The sequence below is a fragment of the Rhipicephalus microplus genome, chromosome X (genome assembly GCF_043290135.1).
Source record: "Rhipicephalus microplus isolate Deutch F79 chromosome X, USDA_Rmic, whole genome shotgun sequence".
NCBI lineage: Eukaryota > Metazoa > Arthropoda > Arachnida > Ixodida > Ixodidae > Rhipicephalus > Rhipicephalus microplus.
In genome coordinates this window covers 212910218-212931451 of record NC_134710.1, presented here as the reverse complement: position 1 = coordinate 212931451, position 21234 = coordinate 212910218, and the positions used below count along the sequence as shown (strand labels likewise).

Below are 21234 nucleotides of genomic sequence, written 5' to 3'. Positions count from 1 at the left end.
GGTGATTGCCCAATTGAATCCACAATGTGATATCAAAAGTGATGGCCGATTCACATTCTGCAGTAACCTTTCCTGGCATACAGCAGTCATCCATTTTCTTGAGATTGTAGTACACAAACAAATATTGCAAAATAATTTAATGATTCTAACGAAATTTTTCTTTGCTCAAACACTACTACGGGAATCCCAGAGGAACATAATGACCTGATGACAACATTGATAAAATGCCGGTTTAAATTGAAGTTTGATAAGGTACACAGGCAGCACTTGTACAACTACACTCCAGCTAAGTAGGCACAGTTTGAAAGAAGGGCAGCACTTTAGCATCACAGTTCCTCTCATGGCAGTTTTTTATGCACAAAAAACAATTTTTTATTTGGTCGCATCAACAAAACTACTTTTACAGAGCTCACGTGACCTCTTTATCTATTTTGCAAATTTGTACAATTGTTGACTCGTGAGACATTTACCAACACATTTTTGATACTTATAAATCTAAATAAAAAACACCTCATGCTTATGTGTTTTTCTTTTTTCAAAATTGGCTGCATACTGAATGATTTCATTAGTTTGTTCTCCTTGATTCCACTTCATATATATATCAAGGGAGCAGCAGGATTATATCAGATAGTTTACAGCAGTAGCCTCCAGATTGATCGTCGTAATATTATGTCCAGTGGTCCTTCAATTGAATGTGCCTTATGCATTCACTCAAAACCTAGCAATTCTACTCCCCCTTCCCCCCTTGAACACATGCATGCATGTTTGCTGCGCTGCATCAGCATCCTCTTGCATGTCTGTTGACATGTTGCCGTTATTCGTAAAAGTTTTCGTAGATCAGTTATACACTCAAACCTCGATATAACAAACCCAGATATAACTAATGTTTGTTATGACGAAATAAATAAAGAACAGTTCTGCAATAGTTATAGTGCTAGCTAAAGTATACTTTTGTAACGAGCTTTCAGTTTTAACAAACCTATTCTGTATAATATGCAACTTTGTTTTAATGAGGTTTTAGTGTACCTCTTCTTATTATATTAGCTGTGATGAAACTGCATAAATAGGCTGTGAGTCAGTGGCGTAACTAAGGGGGTACAAGGGTCCCACGCGTCATTTTTGAGGGGGCGCTGAGCCAAGTCTGCTCAACATGTACTCTGGGACCTGCTGAAGTCCCAAACAGCGTGCTAGCTCCCCTCGCCCAGTGGGAGGGTCAGCCTTCAGGTTCACCTTTCAGTGAGGGCATGCCATCACGCTGTTTCAACACTCCCGTCCTCACCTTCTTCTCTACTACTACCACGTTTGAAGCTAGAGGCTAAATGGTGATCCTAACCTTCAACAAACAAAGTTGAAGGTTTGGGAGCCTGTGGCTTCTGGGAACTTGTGGCTCATATGAGCAAGAAGCCTGTTCTCTTTCTTATAGACAAGTCTGTGAAAAGCAATTAGACAAATAGGTTGGTGTTAGCCTGTTTTCACATAAGCACAATTTTAGTTATGAACATACGTATCCTCGGCAGTAGACAGAAACTTTTTGCTGGAGTTCAGGTTGAATCGCAGATTTTTTTTTAATCCAGTTGGGAAATGCTTGGATCCGGGATTCAAACCACGAACCTCTTGCACGCGAGACTGATACTCTAACCACTACGTCATTGCTGCTATTGAAGGACACGTGTATACATTTACAAATGTAATAATATCCGTGAGGTGGGAGGTTGAATCAGACTTCTCTATATTGGTGATCTGGCATATGTTTGTGCACATAATGTATCATCATCATCATCATCAGCCTGACTATGTCTACTGCAGGAGAAAGGCTTCTCCCATGTTCCAACAGTCAACTCGGTCCAGTGTTTGCTGATGCCATTTTGTTCACGCAAACTTCCTAATCCCATCTGCCGACATAACTCTGTGCACTCCCTCTAACCCGCTTGCCTTTTCAGGGAATCCAGTTGGTTATCCTTAATGACCAGTGGTTATCCTGCCTAAGCGATACATGCCCGGCCCCCATTCTTTTTCTTCTTCTTGATTTCACCTATGATATCCTTAACCCCGGTTTGTTCCCTGACCCTTTCTGCTCTCTTCTTGTCTCTTAAGGTTACACCTACCATTTTTCTCTTTATCGCTCACTGCGTCATCTTCAATTTAAGCTGAACGAGCCTCCAGGTTTCTGGTTCGTAGGTAAGTACTGGCAAAATGCAGCTGTTATACGCCTTCTTCTTGAGGGATAGTGGCAATCTATCAGTCATCATTTGAGAGTGCTTGCTGAATGTGCTTCACCTCATTCTTAATTTTTCTAGTTACTTCAATCTCGAGGTTCAGCTCCGTGGTTATTACCTCTCTTAAGTAGACGTGGTCTTTTACAACTTCAAGTGCACTATTACCTATCTTGAAGCGCTGTTCTTATCCAAGGTTGTACATTATTTTCGCATTCTGCAGAATAATTTTAAGACCTACCTTCCTGCTCTCCTCGTCTGATTCAGTAATCATGAGTCGCAATTTGTACCCTGAGTTACTCAAAAATGCAAAATCATCTGCAAAGGGCAGCTTACTAAGGTACCCTTCAATAACTCTTATGTAACCCTTCCCATTCTAGGCCCTTGAAAACCTCTTGTAAGCACGTGGTAAATAGCATTGCGGAAATTGTATCCCCTTGTCTCACAGCCTTCTTGATTGATATTCTGTCGCTTTATTTATGAAGCACTATGGTGGCAGTTGATTCTCTATAGATTTCTTCCAGGATGTTTATAAATGCTTTGTCAATGCTCTGATTCTGCAGTGTCTGCATGACTGCTGGTATTTCTACTAAATAAATGCCTTCTTGTAATCTATGAAGGCTATGTATAATGTTTGGTTGTATTCTGAGCATTTCCCTATAACCTGATAGATAGTAGGAATGTGGTCAATCGTTGAGTAGCCCGTTTGAAATCCTGCTTGTTCCTTCAGTTGTCTGAATTATAATGCTGCCTTAATTCTGTTAGCAATTATCTTTGTAAATACCTTGCATATGACAGAGAGCGAGCCGATCGGCCTGTAATTCTTCAAGTCCTTGTCATCTCCTTATGCATTAAGATGATGTTAGCATTCTTCCAAGATTATGGTACCCTCCCCGTCAGGAAACACTTTGTGAACAGGGTGGCTAGTTTTTCTAACACAAGCTGTTCTCCATCTTTCAGCAGATTTGATGTTACCCGAACCTGAAAAGCAGCTTAGCCTCTCTGCGGTCCCTCCAAGGCTTTTCTGACTTCTTCTGTCATTACTAGCAGGATGTCATATGGGTTACTGCTAGTTTAACTATTCTATTCATATGGCTAGTTACTTTGCCTTCTGTTTCTCTTAGTGCGTACATCTGGTTTTTGCCTATCCCAGGTTTCCTCTTCACCACTTGGACACTTCCTTCGTTCTTTAGAGCATGTTCAATTTTCTCAACGTTATACCTCCTTATATCGGATATCTTACGCTTCTTAGTCAACTTTGAAAGCACTGCCAGTTCTTTTTTGTTTGTTGTGTTTGAGAGTTTCATGCTTTGATGTTTCTTAATGAGACTCATTGTCTCCTGGGACAGCTTGCCAGTGTCCTGTCGAACTACCGTACCTCCAACTGCTACTGCACCCTCTGTAATGATACTTGTCTTATGATCGCTCAGTTCGTCAACGCTGAGGCTGGTTTTCCCGATGAGAGCCGAGTTTTTATGCTGAAGCGAGACTCTGAATTTCTGTACTTTCCCTCTCAGTGCTAGCTCATTGATTGGCTTCTTAACTATCAGTTACTGTCGTTCCTTCTTCAAGTCTAGGCGAATTTGACACCTTACCTTTCTATGGTTACTGCATCCTATCCTGCCAAAAACTTCTACATCCTGAACGATGCCTGGATGTGCACTCAGCATAAAGTCTAATTCGTTCTTACTTTCACCATTAGGCCTCCTCCATGTCCACTTACGATTACTTCGTTTTCGGTTGAAGGTATTTAAGAAATGTAAATAATTGCATTCTGCAAATTCTACTAATAACTCCCCTCTGGTATTTCTAGTATCAATGCCATGATCTCTTACTGCCTGATCTCCAGCCTGCTTTTTTCCTACCTTAGCAGTCATATCGCCCATCAGTATAGTATACTGTGTTTTTACCCTACTCACCGCTGATTCCACGTCCTTATAGAAGCTTTCAACTAGTGTGTCATCGTGGCTGGATGTAGGTGCATAAGCCTGTGCCACCTTCATCTTGTATCTCCTATTGAGTTCAATTACTATACCTACCACCCTTTAATTAATGCTATAGTATTCTGTCATGTTACCAGGTATATTTCTGTGGATAAAGACTGGTGGTGGTCACTAGTGAGGCCGCACCCCAGTTCTCTTTGGATAGTACCATCATCACGCAGATTTTTTTAAAATCCATTTGGGAAATGCTTGGATCCGGGATTCAAACCACGAACCTCTTGCACGCGAGACTGATACTCTAACCACTACACCATTGCTGCTATTGAAGGACACGTGTATACATTTACAAATGTAATAATATCCGTGAGGTGGGGATTGAATCTCCCAAGCCTCCTCCTAGCATCGCCACTGAACTGGTCTCTTGAAATCTTCATTTTCTTCGGGTTTGGCCCAAACATTATTGGTTCTTCCACACGTACATAACCCCAGTGATAATTGGGAAGGAAAAGTGCTGCCCACAGTCTTTTTGAAGAGGTGTGATAAAAAATTTCTTTACCAACTAATCAAACATGTCAGCCCCCAAGCTTACACGGCGAGTTTTCATCAGCAGATATCTGAATGAAAGAACGAAAGGATAAAACTAAGTACAAGTTATCTTATTAGGCTACATTATTAACCTTTTGAAGAGACAAACTCGTTCAAAAACTGCTTTCTTCCATCAAACTGTGTCGCCCCTACTGGTTTTTCTTTGTGTGTTGGTACTTTCCTCCTGACATTTTCCTCAATCAGCGTGCATAGGTTGGAGTTGCTTATAAGGGATCACTTACACGAGGTAATTATTTTTTAGAAGACTTCGAGGTGTTTGCGTCTTCTGATAGAAATAGAGAAGTCCTGTGTGAAGTAAATGTCATTCACTAAATTGATAATTCTGTCACCAGTCCGCAGAGAAAGTCGCCTTCTTGAAAGTGCGTGCAACAAATGCCTGCGTGTGTGTTTGGCTAATTGCTCCTTCTAAGCTAGCTTTATCAGTCATGCGTCCTGATGTTCGTTATTTTTGGGAAGAAAAAACCCTAAATGTGAAATTGTACTCTGCTCTATTGCATGTGCGATGCACAAATTGTGCCTTACAGCACCACTGAAAAGATTAGTCATGCTTTTTAAGCTTTTGTTGTTTCTAGATGCCAGTGCACAAAAACTGGTTATGAAAGGAGGCTGCATGAAGGAGTAAACTCTGAGAAAAGGCACGCTCGGGTCACTGGCTACCTGTCGTTAGAGCCAGGTTCTGTGAAGCAAGGTGGCATCACCTGATCATAATGTCGTAGCATGTCGACTCCTACACCCGTGTCTGCAGTGGTGGGCCTCGTGTATTATAGTGCAAAACAAATTCAGAAAGTGCAGTTGCAATGGCAATGTATCCTATTATTTATGGATTCATGTCGTTATTGCTGTCAACTGAACTTTACCAAATGAAGAAAATGCCAGAGACTGAAGGGATTATACGTGTACTATCAGCATCAAATGAAATGCAAACAGTGACAAGTAATAGAAACCTTATAGTATGCTTCATCCAGTCATCACCATTGATAGGCGCACATCAGTTCTGTTTGGTAGCACTGCGCATGTCCGCCGTGATGTCTCGACGGGACGCTCTATAAATTGGAGGTGCTTGCGGCTGTTTGTGTTTCATTTGATGCCGATAATACTAATGCTCCTTTCCATTTGTCTCAATGATCACAAATGCAGTTCAGCGGTGATTTGCCAAGAGCTATTTATTTTGATATCTTCCTGATTCTTTTGTTTTGATTTCTTGCTTTTGCCGGTGAGCGTATTGGCAATAACAGCATCCAGGTGTAGCTTGACTCCGGTAATGTCGACGTCCTTTAAACGAGCAAGCCTCGCACCGATTCTGCAGCTGATTTCACTAGTGGTCTGCCGCTGTCCTGCAAAAAAAAAATTATGTGGCTTTGATGGTTTTGATCTCATGGTACATTTCTTATCATTGGTACCCACTCACCTGCTCTTCGGATGCATGCCGTATTCTAGGGGCGGATTGAGTAGCTATGCATGGCTTTGCTCTCGCTGCTCTTCCGCAATTTTCTTCACAGCATCGGGCCTCTGCTCGAGTTCTCCAAAAAGAAAACGGTGTTAAAGAAAATGAAAAATATAAACACGAGCAATCATAAACAGTATTCAGCAACGCTACATCATAAAAGAAAATGACGCTTTGCTTTCCGTCCGTTGGAGCCAGGCTTCGTTTGCAAAAAGCTGCTGCCGCCGCGAAAGCGTGGGCGATCCTTGCACACTCAATGAAATGCAATCCTACTTTGTGGTGATCTTCGGGGCAAGATTGAAAGTCTAGAACGAGATTGAACGTGGCAATCATGAAAACCGCGGCATCACTTCACCGCGGCCAAACAGTGGCCGATTCCATGCATGTGGTGACGTGTGATGGCACTTTCTTATTGGCTGAGAGCAATCCGATTCATGACAACATTTCTTCAGCACTGAGTCTGAAGCAAAAGAGCTTGAGTTGGAGATACGCGGTCTACGCTTTATCTCTACTAATAACTTTTCTTGTCACACCCTACCAAATCTAGATGCGTTCTTTATTGCTCTGCTCATTCCACCTCAACTTCATACTTATTGTTAGTGTACTTTTAAGGTCTCTAACTGAATGTGCATATTGGACGCCCAAGAAGGAGAGTTAGACCAGAAAAGATCTATACACTCATGTTTCACTTACTATCCAGTAGAAAAAGTGGATCATGAACATCAAGCTCACTGTCGGCTCCGATGAGGCAGTAAGCTACAATGACACTTCGTAATGTCTTAACAAAGCTCAAGATTTTGCATTTGTTAGTTCAAGTGAACCAGTTGTGGTGGCTACATGAGAAGGTATCAGCATATTATCTAGTATATCATACTCTGAATAGGGCTTTAAACAAGCACCCACAAAGGGCTAAAATGTTTTAAATGCCCAACATTGCAATTTGAAATATTTTTCCTTATCTCATACATCAGTCAATTTTAAAGGCGATTGAGTGCAGGTATTGCAACGACATAAACCAGCCTTCAAAAAGACTGAAATCTTGACAATTCTGAGATTAGACAATTCAAAATCCTAGAATTTTGTTTCACAGTTATGCATCAACACATGTTGACTGCAGTGGTTCCTTCAAGGAAAAAAAAATGGTATAGACTAGTTATGCCTGTGTAGGTCATGACCACACCTATTAGGAAAAATGAAAAGTGCGATGAAGACAGTCATGTGCGGGCAGGGCTTGACTTTAAGATATCTGCGGGTCGTGTATTTGAGAACTAGGGAACAGAGCACAGCCGATGGCGAAAATGTATGACCGGAGACCGACAGTTTGTTTTGTAATGAGCGTGCGCCATGTTATATGTGAAATAAATAGAAGCCATTTTTCTTTTTTCACAACCATTGTTCACGATCAAAATTTGCAGTGGTGTGCATGCTAGTTTGTGACAACAAGGTTTGACAGAACGAATATTTGAATGCATCATTACAATTGACAAAAATGTAGGCATAGCATGCAGATTTGATGAACGCAAAAAAATAATTTGGAACAATACTTTTTATGGCAAAATAATAAGAACCCTTTACATGTCGACTTTGTCGTTTTCTTTTATGTGGTTGGATGTAATTTGCAAACTTCGTATATTTCGTAGAAACTAGACAAGTCAAGCCCTCCTGGTGAATCTTTAAAAGCACTCCTGGTGAATCTTTAATTATTTAAGAGCTTCAAGCATATTTATATGCATGCCTAACCAGTTGAATGGCTTGTTGGTTAATTATAAGGAAGGATACAGTATAGAAAATCAATGCATATAAGGAGAGGTACGCAAAGTAGGCACAGTGTAAATGGCAGCCTCCTACAAGTGCTGTTAAAGAGCATTTGCAGAGAGTGTGCTCACAAAACTCTCACATGGGTAAACCACTAGATTAAAAAAAGTTTTAAACCCCCGTTACCAATTTACTTTAACTCTTCCGGGGAATATTTCTATAAGTGTTGAATGTCGGGTGTATTTATGGAATACTATGTTCTAAATATGGCTGGCTTTTCATGCAAGCAAGTTTTGTGACAGAATTCATAATGTACAAAATACTTTCTTTTATTGATTGTTTCTGCAGGTGGCTGAGTGAGCGACAGCTACACATGTGGCACTTAACAGGATGCCCCACGAGTATGACGCAGCACTTAAGTAATAGGTATTTTTTTTAATAAAAACTTCTGTTTTCCTTGCACTCTACCCATCCTTTCTTTCATTCAGAGCGCGGGTCTCATTCTCGCAGACTTGATGCCTCCAGGTAGTATGTGAGGTATTATTGGTCAACTGCCAGCTCGTAGTAAGATCTTGTGCTATATCACGGCAACAGGCAAAAAGAAAAGGGCTGTGACTTTACTGACGGGGCTCGTCAGCGCAGTACTATCGTGACTACAGTGACAGAGCTCATCAGTGCAGTACTATCGTTAAAGAGAGGGGGCCAGTCATAATGGCAATGCAGCTGTAAGGACTGACCCTGTCACCGTAAAGCAATGACTACGGTGTGGGGGCCTGTCACTGCAGTGTAAGGATAAAAATTAGGGGCCCTTGCCATAAGATTGTAGTCATTTTAGACGCCACCATCTAGCTCTTCTGGTGGTGTAGGGGGTTGCTGCGCATTTGGGAAGCGGTCGTGCCGCAGGTCATGAACTTGAATCCCGTTTTGTTATTTTTTACTTTTTTTAGGGAATGCTTGAAAAATCACATTACTGCTCTCAAGGAGTGGTAATTTTTGCTTTTGTACAAAAAAATAATGTCGCTGTTTGTACTGGTTGTTAGACAGCCCTACCACATTGATTTTTCTAAGCGCAGTGGGTACGTTATTGGTGTACTGCAACATGATGCGTTGTTGAAGTGCCACTTCATAGTGACAGGCCGAATATAATGCTGCTGTTTCTGCTCTTTCAGAAGTGATCGGAGAATTTTTTTTTTTCTGCTGTGTAAGGTGGGTGCACTTGAGCTCCTTATGGCTATCTTTCCTCAGCATAGGATACATCAGTGCTGCTAGATGCATGTTCATTCTTTCATAATTTCTTGTTTCATCGACTCCATCACACCTTGTAATTCACCCAAGCCCGCAGCCACACCTGCCTGAACTTGGATGGATGGATGGAAATGACCTTATTGAAAGTCTCGCAATGTTTACAACCTGTTTTTCTAGTTAAAATTTGGATTCCTCAATCAACGGGAATCGGGAAAGCGTGTCCATTAAAACCTGGAAGTTTTGGTATGGTGCCCACTGTTTAGTGTATGATTATGTGAGGCTTCGGTTGTGCATGTCGTACATATTGTTGCAGCAGTGGTTGCTTCTTAGTGAAGCCCCGACAGTTCTACTGCCACACCACGAGCTCATTAGTGGAGTTGGCCATTGTGGTATTCAGGGTATGCGATATCTGAGATAGGGCTATTGTGAATGACGGTAGGGCCCACAGGAGGCGTCATTGATTGGCCTTGGCGAAGGCCTATGTGAGTCTTGAATTCGTAAATGTGAAATTCTACCCTGCCTGTGCAGGCAGTGAGGTTGTTGACCGCAACGCCGATGTTGGGGATGGCACATTGAATGTCAGTGAGCCGTTTTGTCATTGCTTCTTCTTCATTCCATCATTGAATTATTGTGGCCTGTTTTATGCACCTATCTCTTACTGTAGCTTCAAGGTTGTCGTGCCATTCAGATTCGGAGCTGGTTGCCATTGGTTTCTTTGTCACGACCTGTCTTACAACCTGTTGGTGTCTGCACAGTGACTGTTAGTTTGGGTGGCCAGAATTTTATCGCTGATTTTGCTATTCTCTTTAATTCAATTTATATGTAATTCTAGGACTCGATTTCCTGAATCTTTGTGGTGCCACTGTCGATTGCTGCACAAGAGATTATACTAGATTCAAATGTTCCAGTAGCGTTTGTGGAAAGCCTGCCTTGTATAGAAAGCATCCTTTGTGTGTCCATGGACACAACTGTACCACCCTTGTCTGCCAAGTGTGTTCCTGACAGCAGTTTCCCTGCAACAAAGACGACATTTGATGCCATCGTAGAGCCCATTCACCTCAGCTGCATAAAGAAAAATGTTCTAATACCCTATTGTTGTACGTTGTCGGTTGCGCAAGGGCATACTGGTTTGTGGGTGATCAACGGCTCCAATGAACCTTCGGTACTGCCAGAGTGTCTACAACTTCCTAAGATCCGTCAACATCAGGTGTTCTCGATTGCCATCCTTGGAGAGAGCAGTGATTCTCTGGATAAGCCCAATTCCAATCATTTGCACGCCAAGGACACCTCCATAATGGCAATGTCCATAATGGCAATGATTGACAAGTCTCTTAGCACCAACAAGTGTAATGACCTGGCGAGTATTCTGCGCAAACATGCTGGTCTTTTCAATTTCGCACAGCTACAGGCTCCACTGTCATTCCCTGCTTCTCATGTAAAGCACTGCATAGATACGGCATGCCATAGACCTCTACGACAAAAGCCATACCGGGTATCCCCTTCGAAACGCGCAGTGATAAATGAACAGGTTGGCAAGATGCTAAAGAAGAATGTAATTCAGGAATCATGCAGTCCGTGGGCCGCTCTCGTAATATTGGTCAAGAAGAAAGATGGAACATCGCGATTTTGCGTTGACTACCGCCATCTCAGCGCTATCACAAAGAAGGACGTGTACCCACTATCACGTATTGATGATGCTATAGACTGTCTTTCATCAGCCTCCTACTTTTCGTCTGTTGATTTGAGGTCGGGGTATGGGCAGATTCCAATGCATGAGGAAGATAAAGAGAAAACGGCATTTGTTACACCAGATAATCTTTTTTAATTCAATGTGATGCCCTTCGGACTTTGCAATGCACCTGCAACTTTCGAGCGCTCCATGGACAACATTCTGCATGGTTTGAAGTGGGAAGTATGCATGTGTTATCTGGACGAAGTTGTGATTTTTGGGCGCACTTTCTGTAAGCACAACACACGCCTCGACCTCATGCTGAACTGTCTAAGCAAAGCACGCTTGGTGCTCAACTCAAAGAAATGTCGTTTCGGAGAGCGCCAAACACTCGTCCTTGGACACTTGATGAACAAAAAAGGCATACGGCCAAATCCCGTGAAAACGGCTGCAGTGTAGGTGTTCAAGCAACTTCACTCAACAAAAGAACTACGCAACTTTTTGGGCCTCTGCTCATTCTTCCGTCGATTCATTCTTTGATTTGCCAATATCGCGCACCCACTCACGTGCCTGCTTCAGAAAGGCAATTCCATTTGACTGGACTCCGGAATGTATGTCCGCTTTTTCTGAGTTGAAATTCCTTTTGACATCTCATCCGATTCTTCGACACTTCAATCCTCTGGCTCCCACAAAACTTCACACAGACGCTAGCGGTACCGCTGTAGGCGCCGTGTTGGTTCAACGCTTGGATACCAAAGAACATGTCGTTGCGTATGCAAATCGCTCGCTAAGCAAGTCCGAGCGTAAGTCCTACCTGTACGGACGCCCCTTTACCATCATGACTGATCATCATTCGCTCTGCTGGTTGGTCAATCTTCGTGACCCATTTGGCCGACTAGCACGCTGGGCACTCTGCAGGAATACGACTTTACAGTTTCTTATAAAAGCAGTTGTCGTCACGCTGATGCAGATTGTCTTTCGCGACTACCGCTTCCATCGACGGACTGCGACGTTGGCAACTTCGACACCTACATTGCGCCATTGGACCTGTCATTTCCTGATACCAACGCCTTTTAAGATTGAGCATCAAAGGGACCACATCATACAGGACGTCCTTCCTATCAAGTCAAGACCATCGGTGACTCGCTTCTGCATGCGCGATGGGCTTGTGCACAAAAAAAAACTACCCTATGCTACGACCGGCTTACGATATATTCTCGTGGTTCCAAAGAGCCTTCGCATTTCCGTCTTGCAGGCCTTGCATGATGACCAAACGTCCGGCCATCTAGGCACAGCAAAAACTCTTTGCCGGCTTGAAGAAAGATTTTACTGGCCGAAAATGCGTCAGACGACGGAGCGGTACGTCTCTAGTTGCAACGACTGGCAACGCCGCAAGCGCCCTACCACTGCTCCTCCAGGGTGACTACATCCTATTCCACCCCCTAGAACTCCATTCGAGCAAGTTAGGATTGACTTTCTAGGTCTCTTTCCGAGGTCTTGTAATGGCAATCGCTGGATGGTCGTATGTACCAGTCACTAAACACGGAACTGCGAGACAGCTGCTGTACCATCGGCAACTGCAGCTGAGGTGTGTTTATTCATGCTGGGTTTTTTGGTTCTACGATATGGACCTCCTAAAATTGTTATCAGTGATCGTGGGCGACAATTCTTTCGGCTATCTACGCCATATCATCCCCAAACAAACGGCCTGACGGAACGAACTAACAGGACTCTCACGAACATGCTTTCTATGTATGTCACAGCAGATCACAAGAACCTGGATGGCGTGCTACCTTTCATCACTTACACATTTAACACCGCACAGCATGAGACTACCAGCTACAGTGTGTTTTTCCTTCTGTATGCTCGGCCACCTCGTCATACTCTAGATACTGTCTGCCCGTTTATAGACCACCATGATTCCGGTATATCCGAGATCGTCTGCCGTACACAAGAAGCCCGACGTCTTGCTCACCTGCGCACCCTCGCTTCGCAAGATCGCTCGAAGACACATTTTGACCGTCAACGTCGACACGTGACGTAGAATCGCGGAGACCACGTGTTGCTGTGGACGCCAAATAGGAAACCTGGGTTGTGTGAAAAATTGCTGGCGCACTATTCGGGACCTTATTTTGTTCTGGACTGCATAAGCAATGTAAGTTACTGCGTAGCACGTCTTCATTCAAATGGCCGACGATCTGCAAAGACTGAACAGTCGCAGCAACAGCAGCAGCTGCCTCCTCTGGTACTGCTGCCTCCTCGAGACCCCGGAACCTTCTCGGGCACAGACAAGGACAAGGTGATTGTCGAAGATTGGGTCGCATTGTACGAGCACGTGAGCGAATATTACAGGTGGGACCCCACTTTGATGCTGGCCAACATTGTATTTTACTTGCGGGATACGGCACTCATCTGGTATGAGACGCACGAGTCGGAGTTGACCAGCTGGGACATTTGCAAATCGAAGCTTGTCGAGTTGTTCAGCCGGCCATTTTCGCGACAGCAGGCCGCGAGAAAAGACCGGGAAGGCCGCGTGCAGACATCGACGGAATCGTATCTATCTTATATACAGGACGTATTGGGCCTCTGTCGAAAGGTGAACGAGAACATGAGTGAAACTGACAAAATCGCCCACACATAAAAAAAAATTGCCGACGATGCCTTTAACCTGTTGATCATTAAAGATTGCGCCACCGTCGACGCGGTGGTGAAGGAATGTCAGCGCTTCGAGCATGCCGAAAACCGTCGTATAACCCACCAGTTTGCGCGCTTGCCCAATACTGCAGCCACTTCGACCTGTGAAGAGTGCCCCAGGTTCACGCAAGCTACATCATCCGAAAATGTCACCCGGATCATTCGCCGCGAAATCGAAGCAATGGCTCCTGCAGCCATCGCTTCCAACGGCCCTCAAGATAGCGCATCCACTATTTCCCTCATTTAAACTGTCGTTCGCCAAGAAATAGCAAATCTCGGAATCGCACCTGTTTGCGCTGTTCGCACTATTGAGAGTTCGGCTTCGGTTAACCAGATCCCGGTGTACCCTTCACGCTACCGTTCCTGCTACCAGAATCTTGCTGAATACAGGACGCCGGATGATCGACCGATCTGCTTTCACTGCTCTCGTGCCGAACACCTTGCGCGCTACTGTTGCAATCGTTGGACGTTCAATTCATCCGGAAACACTGGGACATTGCGCCGCTTTGAAGACAACTCTCGTCACTTTTCTACTCTGTACGATCCCCAGCCTACTGCTACTAACGTTCAGGGCCGAAGGTTCAGCCGGTCACCATCCCCCCTAGGCCGCCGATCTCTCTCGCCGATGATTCCTCGATCCAGGTGCCCTGCTCGACCTGGGCCCTCAATCTCGGGAAACTAGACCATGCAGCTCCCGGAGGTGGCGCTGTATTAAGGACCCACTCTGCAAATCCTCTGTTGACGATTCCTACACGCCGAAATAATTTGGACCTTTTGGTGGATGACGTAACCACTACAGCCCTCATAGACACTGGCAGGCGAACAAATTTCAGTCATGAGCACTGCTCTCTGTATGAAACTGCGAAAAGTGATCATGTCTCCTCTTAAGTGTGCAGTAATGCTTGCCGATGGGAGCACATCTATCATTCACGGCATGTGCACCTCTTGCGTGTGTATTGCTGGCCGTCAGACCGTCGTATTGTGCACAGTGCTTGAGCAGTGCTCACATGACGTGATTCTCGGTCTCGAGTTTCTCTCTGCACACTCCGTTTATATCGACTGCTCGATGGGCTTTCTTCAGTTGGAACTGCCTTTTGACGCGGCTGTTGCCCGTGATGCTCAAAGTCGCCTTTGTGCCACCGAGTTCCTGCATCTTCCGCAGCAAGCCAAGACTTACGTGCAGCTCGTGTGTGATCTGCCTGTGCGCGATGGTGAATATGTCGTTTCATCCATTATCGAAGTTGTGCTAAAGTATTCCATTGCTGTCCCGCACACTGCCGTGACAGTACGCCACAACCAGACCTTTTTGTCTCTTTTTTTCGTGCACGTGCTGCCTGCTGGTATTAAAGTAGGCGTCGTGTCCTCGTTGAAAGAGTGTGATATCTCTGAATTGTCAGCTGAGCAACCTATTCCTCACGTCAACTTGCTCACTGCACCTAACCTCTCAAGCATTGACATTGCCAAAATGATAGCGCCAAATCTTTTGCCCTCTAAAGCACAAGACCTCCACCGTCTCTTGACATCTTATGTGGACATATTCGATCTAGACAACCCCCCTTTAGGCCAGACATCAGTTGTGACCCATCACATCAACACTGGCGATGCCAACCCAATACATCGCCGCCCTTACCGTCTCTCCGCTGCCGAACGTTTTGTCATCCAGAAAGAGGTCGAGAAAACGCTCGCCAAAGGCGTCGTCGAACAGTCATCTAGTCCGTGGGCAACCTAGGTCGTGCTTGTCAAGAAGAAGGACAACACATGGCGGTTTTGCGTCGATTATAGACATCTCAACAAGGTCACTAAAAAGGACGTTTACCCCTTATCAAGAATAGTTAACACCCTTGACTGCCTTCATAGCGCAAAGTTTTTCTCGTCTATTGACCTCATATTTCCGCCGCTTCATCCGGAATTTCGCTGATCTTGCGTGGCCTCTCACCGAGTTTCTTAAAAAAGACGTCCCATTTACTTGTAATTCACTTCAACGTGCTGCATTTTCGGCGCTCATTGCAGCCCTCACGACTACGCCAATATTTGCACACTTCGATCAAACCGCACCGACAGAAGTTCGTACTGACGTGAGTGGCCACGGAATTGGTGCTTTTTTAGCTCAGCGTCAGCATGGACGTAACTGCGTCATCGCTTACGCCAGCCGCCTTGTGTCCCCTGCCGAGAAGAACTATTCTATCACCAAAAAAGAGTGTCTTGCTCTTGTTTGAGCTGCCACTAAATTTCGCCCGTACCTGTTCGGCCGCAGTTTTACTGTTCTAACCGATCATCATGCGCTCTGCTGGCTTTTGTCGCTCAAGGATCCCACGGGACGTCTCGGTCGTTGGTCTCTCGGCCTCCAAGAATACAACTTCTCGGTTGTGTATAAATACGGTCACCTCCATCAAGACGCCGACTGCCTGTCACGGTATCCAGTGTATCCGCCAGACGCCACAGACAGAGCTACTGAGGCTTGCGTCTTATCAATATCAGACTTTCTTGATATCGCTTCTGAGCAACGCCACGACCCGAATTTACTTTCCATCATAAAAGGCCTGAGTTCCGCTACTCCACCCACTTCTCTGGACTTGTATTTCCTTCATGAAGGGGTTCTCTACCGCCACAACATGCACCCTAATGGTCCAGTCCGCCTTCTCGTGGTGCCTTCCCTTTTGCATGTAGATGTTCTCCAACAGCTTCACAATGAACCTGCCGCTGGTCACCTGGGAGTCACCCGCACTTATGATCGCGTCCGGCGCTGTTTTTTCTGGTCGCGTCTATATCGCTCTGTGCAAAAGTATGTCGCCAGCTACAACCTTTGTGATCGTCGAAAACGACCAACATCGCTTCCAGCTGGCCTCCTCACCCTATTGAGATCCCTGCTGAACCATTCTACCGCGTAGGGCTCGACCTTCTCGGGCCATTTCCCACTTCTGTATCTGGGAACAAATGGGTTGCCATGGCGACCGACTATGCGACACGTTACGCGATCACCCGTGCTCTCCGAACCAGCTGCACTACCGATGTCGGCGACTTTCTACTGCACGAAATCATTTTGCATCATGGTGCTCCTCGACAGCTCATTACTGACCAAGGCTGATACTTTTTATCTCGTGTTGTCCAGGATCTTGTATGTTCCTGTTCCACGAACCACAAGTTCACAACAGCATACCATCCACAAACTAATGGACTTACAGAGCGCCTGAATCGCACTATCACCGACATGTTTTCGATGTATGTTTCTCCAGACCACCGCGACTGGGACGTAACGTTACCCTACGTCACCTTTGCTTGCAACTCCTACAGACATGACACCCCGTTCTACCTTCTTTATGGACGTGAACCCTCTCTGCCTCTCGATACACTCCTTCCCGCTGGTTCAAGCTCCCCTGTCACATACGTCCGCGATGCCATAGAACGAGCCAACGCAGCACGACAGATTGCCCGAGAACGACTCACTTTCTCAAGCCTCTCAGAAAGATTGGTACGATCGTCACCACCGTGAAGTTTTGTATGCACCCGGTTTACTAGTACTCTTGTGGACCCCCTGTCGTCACATCGGCCTGTCAGCAAAGCTCTTTTTTCACCGACATACCATACAAAGACCTACGCAAGGTCACTAACCTCACCTACGAGATACAGCGAGTCGTCGATGAAGCGCACTCAACGCCACCACCATCTACCGTTGTGCACGTCGTAAGGCTGAAGCCTTATATGTCGCCCAACACTCCACTTTCGTGACAAGCGCCGGGTCGGCGCTTTAACGCCGCGGGGTAGTGCCACAAGGCAGTAGTGGAATTGGGGCATAAAGCGGTAGAGGGTCTCTGCTTGCAAGAAAAGACTACGAAGTGGATAAAGACTGGTCCTAGCCCGCCAGTGTGTCAGCCGTTGCCATCGCAAGTAAACATCATAAATATCCGCAATTATATGTTTCCTTGTAAGAATATTGTAGTTTGATAGATTCACACGCCAGCAGGTGTATATATACTTACACCGTTAGTTTTGTGCCAACTGCACCATTTAACTCATGTGCCATTAAGCTACTGATCAAACCATACTCATAAAAATACTCATACTCATTAATACTTATATAGGCACTGATAAATGGAGCCAGTTTCAACTACATCAGAAGTTTCCTCTATTTTTTTTTCTTTTTCGATTGGGAATGCTATTGATCTGTCGTGGAGAACACATTCGCTTGGGATCAGCCCATGATCACTTTACCTTCAGCACAAGTAATGTTGGTGGACATAATCTTTACCTCCGGAAATATAATTAGCAGATGCTATTCGAGTTAACCAAGTGAGTTCTGGAAAAGTCTGCAATCTGCTTAGTGAAACATTCATTTTAGTGTTTGCCAACACTTTGCTCTGTGGTTTTTCAGTTCCAATATAGCATGGACACCCAAAGGATGTTAAAGGGCAACTAACCAGGTTTGACAATTTTGAGCTGACAAGCGCAATGCGTAGACGAGGCGTTCATGATGACGTCTGCCAAAATTTGCAACGCTACACGCCGCGGAAATGGGTCGAATTTCAAGATAAAAGCGTCTCGCTCTCCCCTCTACTTTCGCACGCGTAGAGAATGAGGGCATGACGTGGCCGTAGGAATGGCCCTACGTACACAGCACTGCGGTCACGTTGGTCCTCTATGTAGACGACTCTGCTCTGACGTTGTCAACAGTATACCACGTGACATGGCAAAAATTATTTAACACAACATGCGTAGTTTATGTATTTGTTGCTTTAAGAGATGAGTAAAACTTGAAATAAATAATGAGGCGCAATAAAAAATTGTGCACGTTTTTCTTACATTTTTTTCTCGTGAAATGCTACGGGATGCGGGGCTAATGTGCCAGCATTTCACATGTGTTCGGGTTCCCACAGTCAGCGCATTGAGCAGACGACCGCCGTGGAACGCTCCTACGCGTTCGCGCACTCATAGTGGCCATTTACTTTACCGTGTCTAAGCCAGCTTTCCAAACAATCCCGCAGAAACAGGCAGAAGACCACAAAATAACGCTGGTCGACAAAGCAACGCCACTCGCGTGCATGGGTGCTGGGCTTGTTCGGGCACGTCATGCGAACGTCATCTCTTGGTCGGATGCTGGAAAGGGTGGGGAAGAGGTTTTGCTTGCGAAGGCTACGTGGAGGAGCGGCAAGGGTTCCGAACTCCTCCCCTCTCATTCTCTTTTCGCGCCGCTTCAGAAAACCTGTTTTCTCTGCTCGTAATGAATCGATTCGAGAAACTTTTGTGGCAAAACGTTTCTCATCAAAGATCCAACAACTTTCACTGTCCAACTAAAATTCGGTATGGGGCCTGGTGAGTGGCCCTTTAAGGACTAATTAGGGAGCATCGATTTTTAACTTACGATTCCACCGCTTTGTCAGCCTTCTATGCATCTTCCATAAGTACCACTAGTACTTGTGAAACAGTCGTCTCGGGATTGAAATTCTTTTGTATATATATGGTCTTTATAATCATCTCAGTTACAGACGCATCTTGGGCCGCACACAGTCATTCAATAATTCTGCTTCGCCTCACCTCATCGCACTTTGGCATAACCTTCCTGTTGAAATTGTTTCGTTTAGAGACCCTGAGAAATATCATGAGCATTTGGAAGTTTGTTCGTTCGCTTAATTTTTATGTAAACATTTGTTTTTTTCATTTTGTATTTTACTGCATTATATTGTAATGCTTTGTTCTTTTTCCTTCCATTGTACAAATTTTCTTCATTTCATTTTTCGTTTAGTATTTTTTTATGCTTTATTTATTGTGATTTTTCTATAACCCTTTCATCTATTTGATGCTTTTTGGGGCCAGTGGGGTACAATGCATAAATAAATGGTTAAATAAATATATAAATATATTCAGAATCAAGATTATAGAAGTACTTATGAGAATTTGTTCGTAACACATGTAATATCTGTGTGTATAGCATACATTGTGTGAACGTGGCCTATATAGGTGGCTACCATAGTTGTGGTCAACTTGTAGAAAAATACCTGGAATGCATAAATACCTAGTGTGCTTCTTAAAATAGGAGAGACTGAATAGGAGCACAAAGGTACTTCACATGAGCAAAGCTTGTGCAGTAAAAAAAAAGAAAAAAGACAGACACATCCTGGAAAGTGTAGTTGTTTTCAGTTGGTCCTATTTGGTGTGCCTCATTATCCAAAGGCTCTTTACCGAAGTTTTTTTTACCCACTTTGCATGACAACACAGCTGGATGATCTCCACTTGTAATAGATTTTTATGCATAAACTGTGTTCTAAATTGCAGTTAATACACGTTTAAATTCAATGTTCCCAATTTGGACCTGTTCATGTGATGACCACACTATCACTGTACCTGACTGAAACAAAAATGCAAAAACTTTTGCATACCGATCTTTCACATTCTTATGGTCCCGAGTTATTGGCAGTCATGGTTACAGTGGCAGCTACAGAAGCGATGAGAGAAAGGGCAGCAGTGAAGAACAAGATGCCGCAAATTTCAGAACGCTGGGAACTAGAAGATCAATGAAGTGGAAGAGGAAAACGTTGAAATTTTATAATAATTTAGACTCACAAGATATGCGTTGTTCAGTGGGTACAACTAATTGCTCTTAGTACCTTTGACTGTGCTTGACCAGAATGTTCTAGTGACAGGCAGATAGATGGGTGAAAGTGCACCTGCTTGATGTAATTGCAAGGTGCAACAAGTTCATGGCCATGGTCTATATAAAATGCCAAATTTCGCCTTATTACCACAATTTATTGCACAGATGAAAGTGGAGTGTCTGCATACATTCGCAAAGATTTTGGGTAGGCATATTGTTGTGGCGGGATGAAAGGAAGCATGCAGTGACCTCAAAAACTCGGATATGACCTGGGCATGGCAAAGTGAGCAAAAACAGCAATGCTGACCATGTCTGTTCCCTTTGCTGTCCAGGCAATCTTGCTTGGTAGCGCTTTCTTCAAGTCCGTTTCTCATCAAGGCCCATATTCCTGCCCTCGCCTGCCTCGTCATTGCCTACCGCACCACGGCGCATGCCTGAACCAAGGCACGTGCTGTATAGTCTCCCGCCCATCGACTGCTCTATGGTGCTCCTGCCTGTGACGTCAGCCTCAGCGCGGACTATAAAGCCTGGCCTACAACGCTTTTACTTCAGTGGGCATGGCGAAATGAGCAAAACAGCAATGCTGACCATGCCTGTTCCCTTTGCTATCCAGGTTAGTAGCAAACACAGCTGCATACGTTCTAGTATAAGGTTTTTAATTGTTGTGCCATGCCCACATAAGTGCATCTGTATTGTCTATGATTTGCTTTGTGGAGATGTAGAGCTGAATTCCAGTCCTCAAATAGAAAAGATGCTTACTGAAATCCTGGCACAACAAGGTGAAATTTCGAAAAGCCTTATCGATTTGAAAAGCGAACAGACTGTCCAGAAATCCTTTCTTGCGGTTATGCCTAAAAAAATTTCTCTGGTAGAAAAAATGTCGCCGAAACAAAAGACTCAACAAGCAAGATCGATCTGTTCGATTCAAGCTTAAAAGAAATAAAGACGTCAGTAGTGGGAACATCAGAAAAGATTGTTGATATAGAAGACCACAGCCGCCTTTCAAACTTAGTCATATACAGTGTTGTAGAAAAAATAGATGAAACGGAAGTTCACCTAAAAAATGAGGTTGTTAAAGA

The 21234-nt window shown here is 44.5% G+C and overlaps 1 long non-coding RNA gene across 1 annotated transcript in view; it reads left to right on the top strand.

Annotated features, from left to right (window-relative positions):
• Nucleotides 1–21234, top strand: part of LOC142775957 (uncharacterized) — a 68014-nt gene that overhangs the window by 19857 nt on the left and 26923 nt on the right. Inside the window, exons 3-4 of the long non-coding RNA XR_012887180.1 lie at nucleotides 8310–8387; nucleotides 20488–20768. This is a non-coding gene — a long non-coding RNA (uncharacterized LOC142775957). The remainder of the gene's footprint in view (nucleotides 1–8309; nucleotides 8388–20487; nucleotides 20769–21234) is intronic.